Source organism: Dama dama, chromosome 19 (assembly GCF_033118175.1).
Source record: "Dama dama isolate Ldn47 chromosome 19, ASM3311817v1, whole genome shotgun sequence".
Taxonomy (NCBI): Eukaryota; Metazoa; Chordata; class Mammalia; order Artiodactyla; family Cervidae; genus Dama; species Dama dama.
The window spans coordinates 64,034,979-64,055,443 of NC_083699.1; the positions used below are offsets into that span (position 1 = coordinate 64,034,979).

The 20,465-nt window shown below is 35.9% G+C and overlaps 1 protein-coding gene across 1 annotated transcript in view; it reads left to right on the forward strand.

Moving 5' to 3' along the window:
• The window catches only part of TBC1D5 (TBC1 domain family member 5), a 567,048-nt gene that overhangs the window by 56,899 nt on the left and 489,684 nt on the right, over window positions 1-20,465 (forward strand). Inside the window, exon 2 of the mRNA XM_061167253.1 lies at window positions 8,334-8,391. The gene's annotated coding sequence lies outside the window, so the exon portion shown is untranslated. The remainder of the gene's footprint in view (window positions 1-8,333; window positions 8,392-20,465) is intronic.

The following is a 20,465-nucleotide window of genomic DNA, read 5'->3' on the forward strand; positions in this document are numbered from 1 at the left end:
TCAATTTCTATTTTTTTTCCTATATATTTTATGCTGTTCACCGTGTTCTTTCATGTGGTGAGCTTTCACCATTATTATACTTGTTCTATGAAACCCATAAGTGTATCGTGCTTCAGTTATTTGTGTGTCAAGTATTTGAAAAGTGACCAAAGATTTATTTATACAGACATTAGTTATGACTCTTTCTCAGGAGGTGTGATACTGTAGTTCTCTTTTGCCATGTAGGTATAAATTTACATTTGATTTGTGCTAGATATTTGAGCAGGGTGTTTTAAATGAACTACATTTAGAAATAAGAGTCTGTTATGATTAGAGGATGTAATAGGTAACGTATGCTGAAGTTTACCTCACATTCAAAGAAACAGTTAACGGAATTGGAATCCTGTTCATTTCCATATAATTGAAAGCATTTTCAGTCTCTGCTAATGTAAGTTTGGAATTTTTTTTTTAACACAGTTACACATTAGAAATAACTAATGACGTAAACACAGTTTGAGAAGTATGGACGGAGTGTTTCCTCTCAGTACTGAGAGGAAATCACTAACTCTTGAAACTTGATCTCTGATAGCTTTCTTTACTATGTCCACTTGTCTTTATTTTTGTTTATTTAGAGTACATCTAGAGCTTGATTGAGTCTTAAGAGTTTTTTACAAAAAAAAAAAAATGATAGAAAATGCTGGTTTGGAATTGTGTTGCAGTGATTTGTGGTAGGTGTAACCCCTACACTGATCAGGAGTTACCCACATATTTACATGTATCTTCCCTGTTTTTTCTTGCATTGTGGTTTGTCCATTTGTACCTTCAATTGGTGTTGAAAATTGTCAGCCATCATCTATTTGAATGGCAGCTGTATTTTCTTTTGTCTTTTGTATTCTTTTCTGTTTTTGATGTATTTTGTTTTAGATTGTTGCTACTCAAAGGCGTCCTCAAGTCAGTGCTGGTCTGCACACTGGTATCACTGGTATTTAATGAATCAAGATAAATTCAATGTAAATAGATGCTTTTAATAGCAGCTTGGTATTATCATGACATCTAAGCATATGATTTTTAAAGAAATTCACGTTTACTGTATTTTACAGAAGCTTTGTCTGCAGTAGATCGGCTGTTTAAAAAATGGCCCTTCATCACCAATAGTTTCAAGTGTTTTGTCAGACCTCCTGATTCTGTTCTTTGTTCTGCTCTTACATATTTTATTTTCTTTCTTTGTTTTTCTGAACTGCATTTTAGGTAGGTTTTAAAAGTCCATTTATTAATTCTTTCTGTTTGTATTGATTCTACTGTTTAACTTTTCCACTCAGTTGAAAATTTTACCACTGTTTTTTATTTCTTGAGATTTTATTTATTTCACATCCATATTATAAGTATTTCTATTACTTGTACTATCCTTATTGTATAGTGTTTCCAATAATTGAAGTATGTGTAGTCTAATTATTCTATTTCTTACGTTGGCCCTCACTCATTGTGTCTTGTTTTGTGATTTTTTAAATTGAGTGTTTTTGAAAGTTATTGGATTCTTTGAGGCCTGGATTGAAGTTACTTTCTTTGAGAATTTACCTATGCTTTCCCCAGTGTCTAGGGATACTGACCATTTAAGATCCTTTTAAATAGGTCTTCACATGAGATTTATTGGATTATACAAGTAGTGTGAATTCAGTCTGAGAACTTTTGTGAAGGTTCCACTTTGAGGTTACAGTGTCAAGAGAATTGATAATACATTCTTGAAATGACAGAATTATAGAGATGGCCCATAGATTAGTGGTTGCATTCAAGACAATGCAAGATAGTTACAAGGATATAAGAAAGATGTAATTTCTCTTAGATGGATCTATTTTATAATAGAGTGGAGTAGAACTAAGAAAAATAGAAATGTAAAAAGTGGAGGGATTTGTAGATGCCTAAAGTACAAATGATTAGTTCTTCAGAATGAGGTGAACAAAGTAATCACTATGGTAGGATAGATTCTTAGGGATGATGGATATAGCATTTGCTTAGGAGTGAGTTGTGTAAAGCTGACAAATGTGATGTGTGTGTATTAGTAAGTTGAAAACAAGCTGGGCATAAAGAAGTTTGCTTCTTAACACCAACTCAGGAGAAATGCATATATTTTGCCCCTGTTGGGAAAAATACAGTGCAGCTATAGATTTCCCTCCTCCTCTTTTTGTTATTATGAAATTCCAAGTAGCAAATTAAAGCTTGAATCTAATTGCCTTTTTAAGGTGGTTTTCTTCATCTAGGCCAAAATCTTCATGAAAAAAATTATAGGCATATTATGTGTTCATTGTAGAAAAATTAGAAAGCAATGAAAGGTATGGGGAAAATGAAAGCTTATTGCTTCCCGTAGCCTAAACCACTATTATCATTTAATCCTGTTCTCTTGATTTTTATGTGGTCTCTATCTTTCTCTGTGTGTGCTTTGTCACTCAGTTGTGTCCAGTTCTTTGTGACCCTTTGGTCTGTAGCCCACCAGGCAGGAATACTGGAGTAGGTGCTATCTCCTTCTCCAGGGGATGTTCCCAACCCAGGGATTGAACCCGTGACTCCTGCATTGCAGGTGGATTCTTTACCTGCTGAGCCATCAGGGAAACCTCTCTTTATATATACACAGATACAAAATGTGCCTCTGTGTATATATCAGTATATACTGTGTATAAAGCTTCCCAGGTGGCACTACTGGTAAAGAACCTGCCTGCCAATGCAGGAGAAATAAGAGATGTGGGTTCAATCCCTGAGTTGGGAAGATAGGGTCAACCCACTCCAGTATTCTTGCCTCCCACGTACAGAGGAGCCTCGTGGACTAAGAGTTGGACACCACTGAAGCAACAGCATACATGCATACTGTGTATATTTGTATGTATGTATATTTATTTAAATAGGGACTATTTTATATGAAATGTTTGATAGCCTATTCTTTCATATAATATTGTGAACATTCCTCTGTATCTATAAAATTGTTTGAAGCAGTTTTTAATATCTATATAGCATTCTGTTTTGAGATTATCCTCAAATCTATTTAACTATTCACTTGTTGTTAAATACTTAGATTTTCTTTCATAAATATATATATGCACTTACACACATGTATACGTATTTGTATTTGCTGTGAACCACTCTGATGAAAAATTTGAGTGCATCTCCCATTTTTTTTTGAAGTGTTATCTCCACCTTAATCTGCCTCTCATAATTTGCCCTGCAAAATTTCTTTCTTAATAAAAAAAAAATCCCAGTATTTTTAAAAAGGTTATTTATTTCTTTAGACTGTGCTGGGTCTTGATTGCTGCCCGCGGGTTCTCTCAAACTGCAGCAAGTGGGGGCTCCTCTCTCGTTGGTGATGTGTGGGCTTCTCATTGTGGTGGTTTCCTGTTGTGAAAAACAGACTCTGGGATGGGTGGGCTCAGTAGTTGCCTCTCGCAGGATTCAGACCACAGGCTCAGTAGTTGTACTTGGGCTTAGCTGCCCTGCAGCATATGGAGTCTTCCTGGACAAGAGTGGAACCCATTTCCACTGCACTGGAAGGTGGATTCTTGATAACTGGGGCACCAGGGAAGTTCAAGAATCTCAGTTTTGTAGATGATTACCACATTTGGAGATGGTTTCCTATCCCCTCAAGTGGTTGAGTGTGGGCAGAGGGACTAGGTTATAGTTGATGAGCTAAGAGAGTGGGATGGGCCTTCCTTCCCCTTCTTTCTTTCTGATACTTGCAAGATAAGGGTAGTAGCTGGAGTCCCCACAGCCTTCTTGGAGTACAAGGTGACTTCTAATATAACAGTACATGGTAGAGCAAAAAGAGGGAAGGAATTTGGACCTCTGATACTTAGAGCTGCCACATCAACCTTTGATTGTCCAAGATGTTCACATGGGAGAAATTCTCTCCCTCAGTTTTTTTCCTCTCATTTAACTCATTATAATTATTAAAATTTTTTTGGCTAGGGAAAGATGTAATCTAATCCTCACTGATAAAGGATACCATTGTTTGATACTCTGTGCAGAAATGTGATAGGTCCAATATAAGGAAACATGTATTGAATCAACTCGTGTGTGTTTGCATGCTCACTCAGTTGTGTCCAACTCTCTGCAACCCCATGCACTGCAGCCTGCCAGGCTCCTCTGTCCATGGAATTTTCCAGGAAAGAATACTGGAGTGGATTGCCAATTCTTCCCCCAGGGGATCTTCCAGACCCAGGGATGGAACTCATGTCTCCTGCATCTCCTGCATTAGCAGAAAGATTCTTTACCATTAAGCCATGAGATTGGAGAGAGGTTAATTGAGGGAGAGAGGTTAATTTTCCATTGAATGGAAAATTACTTGATACATATTTTCTGGAGTTGTTTGATGATTATATTAATGAATTTTGTTCTCAAATGATTTTAATAATTATCACAAATATTGCAGAAAACAATATGACTTTTAGGCAAAAATCACTAAATTAATAGTAGTGTATTAAAGTAATCTTCTGTAGCCCTATGAATTTGTAATACTTTTAGATACCTTGGCTAGTCACTTAGACAAAGTTAGGTCATAATTGTTACTTTTAATGCTCTCATTAACTTTGTTAGGGAATTTTTGACAAATTTAAATTGTTTTTATAACTTTAGATGTATTTTGGGGGTATTGATTCTAAGACAGTTATTCATAACTTTAGTGAAAGAATATGTTGTTCAGTCACTAAGTCGTGTCTGACTCTTTGCAACCCCATGAAATGCAATACTCCAGGTTTCCCTGTCCTTCACTATCTCCTGGAGTTTGCTCAAATCAAGTCCACTGAGTCAGTGATGTTATCTAGCCATCTCATCCTCTGTCGTCCCCTTCTCCTTTTGCCCTCAATCTTTCCCAGCATCAGTGTCTTTTCTAACGAGTCAGCTCTTCTCATCAGGTGGCCAAAGTATCAGAGCTTCAGCTTCAGTCCTTCCAATGAATATTCAGGGTTGCTTTCCTTTCGGATTGACAGGTTTGATCTCCTTGCTCTCCGAGTCTTCTCCAGCACCACAGGTTGAAAGCATCAATTTTTCGGCACTCAGCCTTCTTTATGGTCCAGCTCTCACATCTGTACATGACCACTGGAAAAATCATATCTGACTAGTTGGCCCTTTGTTGGCAAAGTGATGTCTCTGCTTTTTAATATGCTATCTAATTTTGTCACAACTTTTCTTCCAAGGAGTAAGCGTCTTTTAATTTCATGGCTGCAGTCACAATCAACAGTGATTTTGGAGCCCAAGAAAATAAATTCTGCTACTGTTTCCACTTTTTCCCCATCTGTTTGCCATGAAGTGATGGGACTGGATGCCCTGATCTTAGTTTTTGAATGTTGAGTTTTAAGCCAGCTTTTTCACTCTCTTTTTTCACCTTCATCTAGAGGCTCTTTAGTTCCTCTTCCCTTTCTGCCTTTAGAGTGGTGTCATCTGCATATCTGAGGTTGTTGATATTTCTCCCAGCAGTCTTGATTCCAGGTTGTGTTTAATCCAGCCCGGCATTTCATGATGTACTCTGCATATAAGTTAAACAGGCAGAATGGCAGTATACAACCTAGACATACTCCTTTCCCAATTTGGGACCAGTCCATTGTTCCGTGTCTCATTCTAACTGTGGCTTCTTGTCCCTCGTACAGTGTTCTCAGGAGACAGGTAGGGTGGTCTGTTATACCCATCCCTTTAAGAATTTTCCCATTTGTTGTGATCCACATAGTCAAAGGTTTTAGTGTAGTCAAGCAGAAGTAGATTTCTTTCCCTTTTTTTTTTAAAATAAATTCCTTTGCCTTTTCTATGATCTAGTTGATTGGCAATTTGATTTCTGGTTCCTCTGCTCTTTCTAAATCCAGCTTGCACATCTGGAAGTTCTTGGTTCATGTATTGTTGAAGCCTTGCTTGAAGGATTTTGAGCATAACCCTACTAGCATGTGAAATGTGCGCAACTGTAAGGTAGTTTGGACATTCTTCGGCATTGCCTGTCTTTGGGATTGGATTGAAAGCTGACCTTTTACAGTCTTGTGACCCTTTGCCGAGTTTTCCAAATTTGCTCGCATATCAAGTGCAGCACTTTCACAGCATCATCTTTTAGGATTTTCAATAGCTCAGATGGAATTACATCACCTCCACTAGCTTTGTTCATAATAATGCTTCCTAAGGCCCACTTGACTTCACACTCCAGAATGTCTGGCATTAGGTGAGTACCACACCATCTTGGTTATCTGTGTCATTAAGACGTTTTTGTAGGTTCTTTTGTGTATTCTTGCCACCTCTTCTTAGTCTCTTCTGCTTCTGTTAGGTCCTTGCCATTTTTTGTCCTTTACTGTGCCCATCTTTGCATGAAATGTTCCCTTGGTATCTCCAGTTTTCTTGAGGAGGTTGCTAGTCTTTCCCATTCTATTGTTTCCCTCTATTTCTTTGTGTCGTTTGTGTAAGAAGGCTTTCTTACCTCTCCTTGATATTCTCTGGAACTCTACATTCAGTTGGGTATATCTCCTTTTTTCTCTTCTGCCTTTCACTTCTCTTCTTTTCTCAGCTATTTGTAAGAGCTCCTCAGACAATCATTTTTTCCTCTTTTAATGCTTTTTCTTAGGGATGGTTTTGGTTAGCCCCCTCCTATACAGTGGTACAATCCTCTGTCCGTAGTTCTTCAGGCACTCTGTCTACCAGATCTAATCCCTTAAATCTATTTGTTACCTCTACTGTATAATCAGATGGGTTTTAACTTAGGTCATACCTAAATGGTCTAGTGGTTTCCCCTACTTCAGTTTAAGCCTGAGTTTTGCAATAAGGAGCTTATGATCTGAAAGTACTGAAGAATACATATTTAAAAAGTTAATAAACTTTTTTTTTGAGAAATTTTAGATTTTTATTATAGAAGAATTAGCAAGTACAAAGAGTTCCCATATACACATTCTCCACAGTATATGCATTTTTATCTGGGGTATCCCACTACATACAATGTTATACATATAAAAAAAGACTACATCTCTGAACAAAATGTTAGGTTTTTTTTTTTTTTTTTATTATAACTACAATAAAACAGACAACAAAGGGTAGGAAATGAGGAACCCACAGTAGTTGACAAGGTTTAAGAGTCTCTAGTTGAAGAAACAAAACATCACTGCTTTAATTTTAATCCCAGTACATATGGCGCTTTATGGGGACTTGCCCACGTGATACAAAGTGAAGAAGCAAAGTCGCTCAGTTGTGTCCAACTCTTTGCAACCCCATGGACTGTAGCCCCCCAGGCTCCTCGGTCCATGGGATTTTCCAGGCGTGAATACTGGAGTGGGCTGCCATTTCCTTCTCCAAAAATGTTAGTTTTTTATGTAGGAAAACCACACAGTGCTTATGGACATTTTACTCTAAGCTAGGGTCTCCCACCCTCAGCACTATTAATATTTTAGGCCAGATAGTTCTTTGTTGTAGGAGACTATCCTTTATATTTTAGGATGTTTAGCAGCATCACTGATCTCTATTTGTTGCCAATAAATATTCTTTTTATTGGACATGCCAATAAATGTCCTCTGGGAGGCAAAACCATTGCTTTCATGAATTTGCAATGCTTTAGGACTTGCTATGTTTTTAAGAGTAGGTTCAAATTTAAGGCGTCTGTAGTTCACTGACCCTTCACATGAAGTTGTGTAGGCAGTTAGACTCTTCCTGCCAGCTAGGGGTCACAGGCAGTATATGAGTCTCATTTTCCCTGATTATGAAATAGGTAAAATACTACCTAACTTGATTGGAAAATTCATTGAAATAAATTATAGAAAATACTTTTAGTTTCCTTCTTTTCAGATGTTGTGTTATACTGTTTGGGTTTATTTCCTTAAAAGTGTCAAATGCTCATTGCAAGGTTCTTGTTTCTGTGGGCTAGGCTGTCACAGCTTGGGGTCTGCTGTTGATGGGCTTGAGGAGTCCCTAATGCTGTGGGTGGACAGAACCTGTAATGCTCATGAAGGCTGGTGTAGGAGGCCAGCTGTGTTTTCTCTGTTAGTGGGGCTCTGGCTAGCTTGTTGCCCACTCAGGTTGTAACAGTTAAGTGATCTCATGTGCTCTTTGAAGGACCCTGAGCCTCTCAAATTGTTGATAGCATTAGATGTCAGCCGGTCTCTTTGTCCTTGGGAGTTTTTGTCTTCACATCTGAAATCCCGCCAATTGTAACAGATTGTGTGTCAGCGCCAGTAGAGGAGGCTGGCCTCTGTCAGCTTGTGTTTAGTCCACTAAAGTCTTCTAAAAACTTGACAAAGTTCGCAGCTACTAATCTCCACTTCCCACTGCTCCTTTGTAGAATTATAAAGCACTGTTCACTAGTGAATGAAATGCCATCTATAATAATTAAGGTTACTCTTATTTTTCTACCCCTGCAGAAAATTTCCAGAGACTTGGTGAAGATAGGAAAGCTGTCAAAAAGACCATAGGACTATTGTAAGTATTGCTTTGAAAAAGAACTGTAAATTAAGAATATTTTAAGTATCCAGTTGTTAAGGGGAAATATGTTAGGCAGAGATATTATATGTAAAATGTAGAGGAGGATATATTATAATTGTGTTAATAATTTATAAGAACTAATCCTGTGCAGTCTTTTAAAAATTGAAAATGTGTTCTTATGTGCTGAGATGAGGATTTTACCAATAGCATTGAAAAATATTTCTAATTCTAACAAGGATTGATCTAGTTTATGTACATTTGCTTATTTAAAACTATCAGAATCCAAAGAATCATTGTAGTTTTGTAGGTTTGTGATTTGTTTGGGTGACTTATTGTTTAGGTTATTTTGCAGAATTATTTATTTGCTGATTTATTTATGTATTTCATTATTTATTTATTTGATTATTTAGTAAATTATTTATCTGATGAATTATTAATACATCTTCATGACATGCTTTAAATTATTTATAACTTAATTTTGAGTTTATTGCTTTTAGACGCTGCATTGTTACTGACTAGTTTTGATTTTTTTCTTTGTGGTTCTTTAAAATTAAAGTATTAGCTCTAAGGCAAAAGTATATTCATTGCAATGCCCAGGGATTTTTTTTTTTTAATGTAATTTATGGTAGTTATAAAAGTTCAGTTATGCTTTGTTTAGCTCTAAATTTACCTGTTTAGGGTTACTGCTGATAGAATATATGTTATGTGGATACTCATTGTACAGTCACTTACAGATTAATGATATAGCCTATAGCCCATAAACTGAGACAGAACTTGTAAACTCAGTCTTCAGTATCCTTGGTATCTCTAAAGAGTGGTAGGTTGATTTAGAATAGATAATGGAGTTTAATGGCAAAGTTGTTGTACTACTGGAATATTTTTAATAAAGTTCAGAGAACTTAAATTTGGATTCCTGAGATGTAAAGTTGACTGATGAAGGGTTTGTTCTTTTTTTTAAATCCCTGTTATATGTGTATTTGGAAAGCAGCATAATGTTTATATAGATTTTTATATCATTTTTTGTGACATATTTATTTTATACCATATCTCTTGTGGAAAGTTTTAAATCCCTTTATTTTAATAAGCTAAAAATGGACAGAGGTCTTTATAAATGCAAGCTATAGTTTCTCTGACTTTACCTAGTGATTCTCATATGTAAAGTTTCTATTTTTCACCAAATAAAATATTTCTTCTTAGTTCTGATGCTGTTTTATTTATTTTTTTTTTTTTTTCTGATGCTGTTTTATAATCATAAGATGGAGCATGTTATGTGTTCTCTTTTTGAATGGGTTTAATCAATAGGTTAAGCTAATTGTTTGGGTTACAGGGTATCATGTGCACAACATGGTCTTCCTCCTGGGTTTGCTTGCAGTGAATTACTGTGTACTTTACAGTTTTAGCACTTCAGAGAGAAGCGACATTGTACATTTTGAAATAAATGCTGTGAAATATGGGGAAAATGACCTCTGTAGAAAGGTTTTACTATAGAATTGTAAAATGTGCATATGTAAACCCAGAATTCTTATTTTGAAATATTGACTGTATGAATATTTAATTGGGATGTTGCTTTAGTGCCTTCTTATGCTTGCCTTAAAGGGAGTGTCATCCTTTGATTTATATTCGTGGATTTAAAATGTGTGTATTATACATATCTTTGACTCTTCTGTTCTGGAGATGAACAACTACAGATATTGTTAGATAAGGAATTTTATTTTAAAATGTGCTTCAAGATGCCACTGTGGACTTCTTTCAGAGACAAAAACTGCCTTCTCCAGTGTTGAGTAAGATCTTCAATACTAGTGTAATATTCCACACTATACCATGTATCTGTGAATAGTAGCTGTGTCATCTAAGTGATTTTTAATTGAAAGTTGCAGATACACATATGTGTACACACCCATGCACAGGTGTGTGAAATTGCCTCCTGAATAATCTCATATTGTCATAATAATAGCTAGCATTTATTGAGCACTTACTTTGTGCAGGCACAGTGCTGCACAAAGTAATCATATCTTTTACATGGATTATTTGTTGCTCTTCCAAGTGAGAGAAGTATGGTTATTATTTTCATTTTATGAATGAGGAAACAGACTTAGGAACTTGCTCATTGCCACACAGCTGACAGTAAGTAATGGTGCTGAAACTGGTGCTCATTTAGTCTGATTCCCATGGTCCTTCTTAGCCCATTACAGTTCCGAATGTATAGTTGGTATAATGTAGTTTTTCACTTGAGTTGTTTTTGTTTGTTGTTTTTAGAGTCTGTGGTTATTTATATCTCTGACAGGCTTCACTTGCCAAGTATATTCACTTTGTAGTACATTTGGTCATCTTTTTTAAACCAGTAGGTAGTACTTGAGCTTCTTGAATTTTCTGATTTGATTTTTCTTATAATCCTGTATAGTGGATCCATATTAAATACTGAAGAACAATTTGTACCTCAGGGAGATTAAATGTTTGCCTGCTGGATATCTAATGCTCAGACTACTTCTTTTGACTCTTAAGCCCATGGCCATTTCCAGGGCTCTGTTAAGTCAAATCTTGGGTGACAGTGTGAGTACCATAAATAACTGCTAGGTGTAAACTGGTACCATTCTGGGCGAATTGAGACCTGTGGTCACCCTAGTAACATCTCAGATTCTTATTGAGTAGTTATAGTGTTGATAATGCATATTTAAGAGAAGTCTTAGTTCATGTGTAATATTTTAAAAAATACACTTCTATTATGGCCAGTATTTATGTGTTTTTGTTAACCAACTTAGGCAGTTTGTGTTTATGACTTTCATAAAATGTGATTCAGATGTTTTATAGCTTTTAGAGCCAATGGAAAAAAAAAAAACTTAAAAGGTGAAAGTAAAGAGGTATTGGTATTGGGAACAGAAATATGAGTATGGCAAATATGGTCATAGTAGAATAGATAGTAGTTCTAAAGTTTTTCTTCATAGCATACATTATGAGATTTTTTAAAACATAATTTTATTTATTTTTGGCCGTGCTGGATCTTCATTGCTTCGTGGGCTTTTTTTCCCCTCTAGTTGTGGCGAGTGGAGACTACTCTCCAGTTGCTGCACAGGCTTCTCACTCCCGTGGTCTCTCTGGTTGCAGAGCACAGACTGTAGAGCACGTGGCCTTCTGCAGTTGAGGCCATGGATTCGGTAGTTGTGGCTTGAGCTCTCAAGCACCGGCTTAGTAGCTGTGACTCACAGGCTTATGTGGATCTTCCCAGACAAGGAATCGAGCTAGTGTCTCCTGTATCGGCAGGTGGGTTCTTCACCACTGAGCTACCTATTTTAGCTTTGTAAATCTGATAAATTTGACATTGTATGGAAAACTATTTCTATTTGTTATACCTTCAGAATTTATAATTTTTTATTATATGATCCAATCGTCTTTTTTTTCCTTAAAATATGTTACATGTCATTTATATTGATAAGTTGGCTGTTTTGCTGAAACAATGAATTTTTGAAAACAACTGTGTTCCTTGGTGAAATTCTTTGTGGGGAAATGGGAATCTGTAGAAGAGAATTGCTGGAAGTTTTTATTTTTTATATAGTTTTCTTTTTAATTCCCTCTTGACATGTGTTTAATAAAGTCATTACTAGATATTAAACTTAAGTGTTTTTTTTTTTTTTTTTGGCATTTAGAGTATAGATGACTTGTTAAGTTGAACCTAGGTAACCACACTGGCATATTTATATTTGAATGTATATTGAAAAGAAAAAATTCTCATGCAATAGTTCTTATTCATACATTCATCACTCTTTTTGTTCAGAGAAGTCTATTATGCCTGGTAACAAAGGTAAGAGCTTCCATATATTCTGTCTGAAGTTTGTCATAGTATGAAGCACTTGGTAAAATAGTACTGTAACTATATGAGTAATAACAGCCTATGTGTTGGCTTTGAGAATAGCTCCTTTATAACAAGTGAAAGTACAGCCAAAGGTCATGTTAAACACATAATTTCTTTCACACCTCATCCATTTTGTGGATAGCATGTGAAGTAGTTTGAGTCCTGCACTGATATTTTAAGACAGCTACCTAAGGTTGTTCCCATGGAAGTATTTGAAGTATCTTTCCCCTACCTCCCATGTGGTTGCAAAATTTGGCATGAATACAGTGTATTTGAATTCTGCACTAATTAAATAGAACCTTATTAAATTTAGAGTTTGCAGAGTAAAAGGGGCCTCTTGTCCTCCAGGGATTTCTTTTTAGGGCACTAGATAGTATTGCCACATAACAGTCTTTAATAATAACTGCATCCTCTTCTGACTCAGTGCATTGTCTTAGTATTAATGCTGCTTGGTGAAACACTGGACACCAGACAACACTGCCACAAAAAAACCAAAACAGAAGCGTGCAGGTGAGACTGGGGAAGCATGCATGCCTGTGTGTGTGCAGTCTGATGGCTAGATTCTACTTCTGACTTTAGCTAAGTAAAAGTTGAAATATTGAAAAAGCCACTATATAGGAAAGCTTTCTATTAAAAAGCTTATATAAATAGATTATGCATATGTTCTAGAGGGGATAACAAATCCCTTTAAGTTAGCCTCAGTACACCATACCAAAAAATATACGCTGAAGAAAGAATGTTTGGAAGAGGATAAAATCGAGGAGTTACAGTTTTTAGTTGATGAAAGTGTTTCCTTCTGTGTTTGAAGCACGTTTTTTGACATTGCTGCCCGCTATAGTGTTCTTTCTGCTGTAAGACTGTTAAAATGTGATTTCCAAACAAGGGGGCTGCGGGCTGAAGAGGGGAACTTGGGCGGTTAAGGGGGCTACTGTCACTTGTCACAGTAATTGTGGGGATGCTTCTGACACTGAGTGGTTGGGAATCAGGGACGCTGGGTGTCCTGCAACGCGCGGGACAGTCTCAGACTACAGAAAATTTTTCTGAGTACCATGGAGCTTTGAATATCCGCTTGGTTAAACTCTCTTCAAAGATAAAGCAATAATACTTCAGTCTATAATATAGCTGACAGTTGTTTTATAAGATGTTACGTGAACAGTTTGATACTTAGGGGAAGTTTGTGTGGAGGGGAAGCTTAAAGTAGAATGAAGTTGTTCTCTCAAAATTGTACTTACTTCACACATTCTTTCCAATTCCTGATTTATAGCACTTCTAACTAGATATCTAGTTGAAAAGTTTTCAGCAATGCAGTTTCCTGGAAGCTCTGACTGCAGATATGTGATAGAGAGTATTTAAGACTCTTTTAACAACAAACTAAATTTAAAATTAATGGATCTAAATGAATTCAGTTTTATTAGTTGATAAGGAATGTTTAAAGATATTTCATGATTGCCATCCTAAATGTTAAAATTTTGTGTTTAGAATGATAAATACATTGTTAAACATATTTTAAAATTCTTTATTGTTATGTTGTATGTTTGTGTTATACCAGCATTACTTTGGTACCACCTCCAATAAGCAATCTATCCAACTTTTATGAAACTTTTTATATTTCTTTACTCACTCCACTGGTTGTTCTATATTTTAGGGGTATATGGTCTGGTGCAGTATTTTTAACTACTGGAGACTTAATAACTAAAGAGAGTGTGGTAGGTTTTCTGGAGTAGGTTGTAACTGCAGTGTAACAAGCTTAGCATAGGTATTAATAATTATTTTGACACTACACTTAAAAACAAAACCCAGGTCAGTTACACTAATACCACATTTCATAGTTTTCTCCTTTTAACAGTATATAATTTATCTTCACATTTCAATCATTATTTCATTGAAGCTATTTCTGTCTTTCTCATCACCTTCAATTTAATTTTTGTTTATAATCACATCTCAGTACTATTTTTTATTCTAGGGTTCTCCTATCCCTCTCTTTTCTTTTTTTTTGGTACTTTTTATAGAGAATAACTTGTGATCTTTTTCCTTTTTGATTCAAACTTATATATAGGTACAAATAAGTGACTGCTTTATTCCCTCTTGAATAGTTATGCCTAAGCATTTGTTGTGGTTAGGAATTAGTACTGATTTTTTGAAAAATATTCTGTATGTAGTTAGAGTTTATTAACTCTGAATTTCAGTTCAGGATGGCTCAGTGAATGAAAGGGGCATTGGATTTGTGGGACTGAGAACTGTTGTTTTGGAAATGTGCACTTAATCTTTACAGTTCTTCTAACTTTTGAGCTTAAAAGATACTTCCAAATGAGATTGGAGCTTCTTATATGGATGAGAAAAATGTCAAAGCCAACAATTCATAGAAAAATATTTTAGCAGAAACACTAGTCTAGTTAGGAATATGGGGGCTTACTCTAATTTCTTTGATAATTTGTAAGTGAAAATTAGCTGCATGTAAAATATGCATAATAATGGGACTGAAAAATGAGATGCTGTCTACAAGGCACCCAAATAGAGTGAGCTTACTTTTTCACTTAAAATCTGAAAAATAACTAATGATAATCAACCAATTATGGCGGAGTGGTGTGACTCTGAAATAGATAACTGATGTAATCATTGACAGACATTTTGAGCAGTTGCTAATATCTCAAAATCATTTCCTTGCTTAATAGAAACTATAGACTGATTTTGTTGGCTTTTTAAGTGAAACCAAATTATAAAATAATACAGTTGAACCATATCTTGGGTAAAAATATGTGTATACCTGTGTTTTTGTTTAGATAAATTATTTTGCTTATCTTCAAAGTGATAACTGTTTATAGTGCATATGAGCATAACTTGAGAGATAAATGTGTAACAGTTTGACAGTCACTTGATACTGGTTTAATGTAGAGACTGTTAGCCTGCAGACTAAATCATTGTCATGGGAGTTCCCTCTAATCTCAGTGGCATCTTTGGTCAAGGAATACTTGATGCTTTTTATTTTTTTAAATTGAAGTGTAGTAGGTATATAGTACCAAGGGAACTTTCATGCAGAGTTGGGCACAGTAAAGGACAGAGTGTTATGAACCTAACAGAAGCAGAAGATATTAAGAAGAGGTGGCAAAAATACACAGAAGAACTACACATAAAAAATCGTAATGACCTGGATCGTGGTTCCAATGCTGTGATCACTCATCTAGAGCCAGACATCCTGGAGTGTGACGTCAATGGGCCATAGGAAGCATTACTATGAACAAAGCTAGTGGAGGTGATGAAATTCCAGCTGAGCTATTTCAAATCCTAAAAGATGATGCTGTGAAAGTGCTACACTCAATAATGCCAGTAAATTTGGAAAACTCAGCAGTGGCCACTGGACTGGAAATGGCCAGTTTTCATTCCAATCACGAAGAAGGGCAGTGTCAAAGAATGTTCAAACTACTACACAGTTGCACTCATTTCACATGCAAACAAGATAGTGCTCAAAACAAGATAGTACGTGAACCGAGAAATTCCAGATGTACAAGCTGAATTTAGAAAAGGCAGAAGAACCAGAGATCATTGCCAACATTCTTTGGCTAATAGAAAAAGCAAGAGAATTCCAGAAAAACATCTACTTCTGCTTCATTGACTACACTAAAGTTTTTGCCTGTGTGGATCACAACAAACTGTGGAAAATTTTTCAAGAGGTGGCAATAGCAGACCACCTTACCTGCCTCCTGAGAAACCTGTATGAAGGTCAAGAAACAACAGTTATAACTGGACATGGAACAACAAACTGGTTCCAAATTGGGAAAGGAGTATGTCAAGGCTGTATATTGTCACCCTGCTTATTTAACTTCTATGCCAAGTACATCATGTGAAATGCCAGGCTAGATGAAGCACAAGCTGGAATCAAGATTGCCGGGAAAAATATCAGTAACCTTAGATATGCAGATGACACCACCCTTATGGCAGAAGGCAAAGAGGAACTAAAGAGCCTCTTGATGAAGGTGAAAGAGGAGAGTGAAAAAAGTTGGCTTAAAACTCAGCATTCAAAAAACTAAGATCATGGCATCTGGTCTCATCACTTCATGGCAAACAGATGGGGCAAAAACGGAAGCAGTGACATACTTTTAAAATTGGGCTCCAAAATCACTGCAGATGGTGACTGCAACCACGAAATTAAAAGACGATTGCTCCTTGGAAGAAAAATTATGATCAACCTAGACAGCGTATTTAAAAAGGGACATTACTTTGTGGAAGAAACATCCGTATAGTCATATCCAATAGTCATGTATAGGTGTGAGAGTTGGACCATAAAGAAAGCTGAACGCCAAAGAATTGATGCTTTTGAACTGTGGTGTTGGGGAAGACTCTTGAGAGTCCCTTGGACCTGCAAGGAGATCCAACCAGTCCATCCTAAAGGAGATCAGTCCTGGGTGTTCATTGGAAGGACTGACGCTGAAGCTGAAGCTGCAGTACTTTGGCCACCTGGTGCGAAGAGCTGACTCGTTTGAAAAGACCCTGATGCTGGGAAAGATTGAAGGTGGGAGGAGAAAGGGATGACAGAGGATGAGATGGTTGGATGGCATCACCAACTCGATGGGCATGAGTTTGAGTAAACTCCGGGAGTTGGTGATGGACAGGGAAGCCTGGCGTGCTGCAGTCCACAGGGTTGCAAAGAGTCGGACACGACTGAGCAACTGAACTGAAATGATTTTCACCCCCTTCCACCTCCCCCATTTTTTAAAGTTGATTTTCTTTTTCCATTTCCTGTATTTGGAGATTCAGCTCCAGGGTAGTAGATGTGGGGTGTGTGGAGTTGAATGTTCCTGGGTTGTGGGCAGAAGGGTTCACCTTTTCCTCAGTATCTTTTTTAAGTTCTCTTATGAGGTACTTCCTTTGAAAAGTTACTCATTTTCCAAAAATAAGATCTCTTTTGTGTTTGGGGAGGAAGAAGAAAATAAGCCCATGTGGTTAATCTTTGTTAAGTTGATCTTTGTATGTGCTGTTCATGCCTTACCTCTTCCGTGGCTAACTCAGCCTGCAGTACACAGCTCTTGAAAGCTTCCGCTGATTTCTCAGTGATGTCTCCTCACCTACACACCTTTGGAAAACACTTATAATACCATATTGTAATAATTAGATCATTGCTTATCTTTGTAATAAAAACAGGAATTGTCTTATTTTTACCTGTACCTGTGTGCAAAGCATTGTGTTTCTTGAATGAAAACATAAAATTCAGAAATGAAGTTGATAATAGGTAGCAGCAGTACAGTTTTTTCAGAAGATATATTGAAAATAAAATTTAATGGAGATTTACCTTTTTAAATGTAAAATATTAGTATTGTTAGTTTCCTAGAGTAATCGAAAATGTCTTTATATTGAAGCTAAATTAGCATTGTCATGAAAATTTTGACTTCTTTATGCATTTAATTAAAAATTAATCTTTAAGATACTAAAAAATAGGTGACTAGTGGATAGTTTTATATATTAAGGGTAATATGACAAAATCATAGAAATGACCTAAGAATGGAGAAAAAAGTTTTGCCATCTTTGGTTAGCAAAGCATTCCAGTAATTCCAAGTGAAAATTCTAAGAATAGGATATAGTTGTCTTGTGAAAACCTGCCATATCCACAGGCAGAAGGAAAACATCTGAATCAACACAAGATTTCATCAAGAAACCCTGTCACTGTCTTGGGGTCAGGTTTCACCAGCAGAATTATCTGTTGTCTTTTCCCTTCAATCATAGTGTTTTGTTTTATTTATTTCAGCTTTAATGGTAGAGAATGAAATTGTTATAATTTAAACTTATATGACTCATGAGTCATGTTTTCATATAAGTTGAAATAAACCCATCAGCAAATATGTACTGAGTATGTGTGATTGGTATGAAGGGAGATTGAGGAGGTATCGCTTCTGAGGGAAGATGTGTGCAGGGCAGGAGTGGCCAGGATAGAGTTCAGTAGGAGGAGACTTGTCTCAGCATTGTCTGTAGTTAATGGTCAGTGAATGGCCCAGATGGAGTTTATTTTATAATAATAATGTAGCCATCCTTAGTAGAATATTCACACACTCTTAAGTTGTATCTTAGTCATGATGATATAAATCAATAAGGATCAATAACTTGAAGTTACTTAACAGTGTCCTAAGTTTTATTTTTAATATTTCTTTCTGATTTTAGCCCATTTACCCGATGTATCTTTAGGGCCTAGTCATTTTTATCCTTGAGTTCACATGCTAATTAGAAGTATTTAAAAAATTACCTGGAGGTACTTTGGGGATATTGTATTTTTCACCTACTAACTTATATACATACTATAATAATGTTTTCATAAAAATCATTTAAGTTTCAAAAATTAGGGATTTTGTACCAAAAAAAGTGGTGGCAAATTTTGCTGTACAGTAGTGTTTTAATCCAAAAAGCATGGTTGGAATTCTGTTTTATGTCCATGTATTTTTAATTAATTCAACATTCATATATTTTCAGGAGTACTGTCAGGATAAAGTTAGATTATATTTTTTTATTCAAATGAATTTATTTTCTTCTGTCTTGATACCTTGTAATTCATTTGGAGTTTTGTTAAAATATTTTTGGAGTGTTTGAAGTTCATACTTCAACCATTTCTGTCATTTAATCTCTCACACTTCCTCTATCTCTGTTTCTTGTCTCTTGTCTGAATCCCACTGAACCTAGTACACAAACAAAGCTTTATGGAAAAGCTCCAGTGAGGTACAGGAAGGTCTTACTGAGAAAAAATGTAACTCTGTTTTTGTGTAAACTTTTAAAATGTTGCCTAGCAAACTAGAACTGCTTAACAGATGTGATTGCTTCATTGTTTCAAATTTATGCCAATCAGAATTGATAGGATTTGATCACACTCTAGTAGATTTATGAGATAAATTACAATATTGCATGACATGCTTCAAATAGAAAACATCAGAATAAGTTGAATATGATTTCTTGTTTAAGATAACAAGCCAGTAATTCTTTAAATTGGATGGTTGCTGCTTTGAGAGAATATTGATCAGTTTTTGTGAAAATTAACAGTATCTTTAATGTTTCCTTCATGGTGACATAAAGTATATTAAACTTTTGTTTCCTTGTACAAATATAATTGTAAATGGGAGGCAACTTGTTTCTCTTTAGCTGTAAATGACCTGTCATATTTCCAAAGGCCTGTAAAGAAATGAAGCTGAACTGAAATTGGACACAAGTAATTTTCATACAAGTTAGAAAGCTTGTCACTGTGGTTCTGATTTCTTTAGAGTAAAATTTTGTTAGATACATATAAAGACTTAAACTAGGAATATGTATATATATTTAAATAGAAGCTTAATACCTTCTGTAAACAGGAAATGAGAAGGAACACACTAATGAAGTGCTGGGCTCCCCCTGGGGAGTTAGAAGAGCAGAGTGGGGCGCTGCAGCCTGTTTGCTGTAGGACAAAGGATGGAGCCGGTTGTTCAGAGCCCCCCAGGAAGCGTGTTTTTAACTCACTTAGGAAGTCTCCGTGGTGAATTCTTTCAGTCTACTTTGAAATAAAACCATGGAGTCTCCTGAGAACTAATGATCCGAAATTGGTACTAAGCCAAATCACTTGTCAAAAGAGGATAGAATTTTTAGTGTTTTAGATTGGAATTTAAAAATTTTTGAATATGAAGACCAACCAAAGCCATGAATTTTAAAAAGGTAGACCCTCATGTTTCAGGTAAAACATTGTAAATTCTCTTAATTTTTTCGGAAACAAATTATGTGCATTATGGCTTAGCTTTAAAATATTTAAGAAATCATTTAAATATTCACAGAAATATGGAGGATAAATAGAACTGGCAACCTTGTGTTGATATTTACCATGCAGAATTCATATGCTAATATTTGCTGTATATATTTGTAAAAAACATTTTAAAGTTCTTCCTTTTCCAAAGATAACCACCGTCCTGGAATTGGTTTATATCTTTCCTGTCCGTGTTTTTAGGCTAGCTTTCATGTGTTCTTTAAGTGTTCTTACTAACCTGAAATATTCTGTTAGTCTTTATGCAGTTGCCTTTTAATCTTTTTTTACCTAACATTGTTTCTGAGCTGTTCTTTGCCTTTGAAATATCTAGTTTATCGATTTTAATTGCTCTTTAGTATTCCATGGTAGCACAACCTCAGTACCATAGCTTGGGTCTCTCTTTCTCTTTGGATGCGCATTTTTAAGTGTCAGGAGACTTTGCCCAGATTTTGAGCAGATACCCGCGTTGCTCTGCAGGCCTCA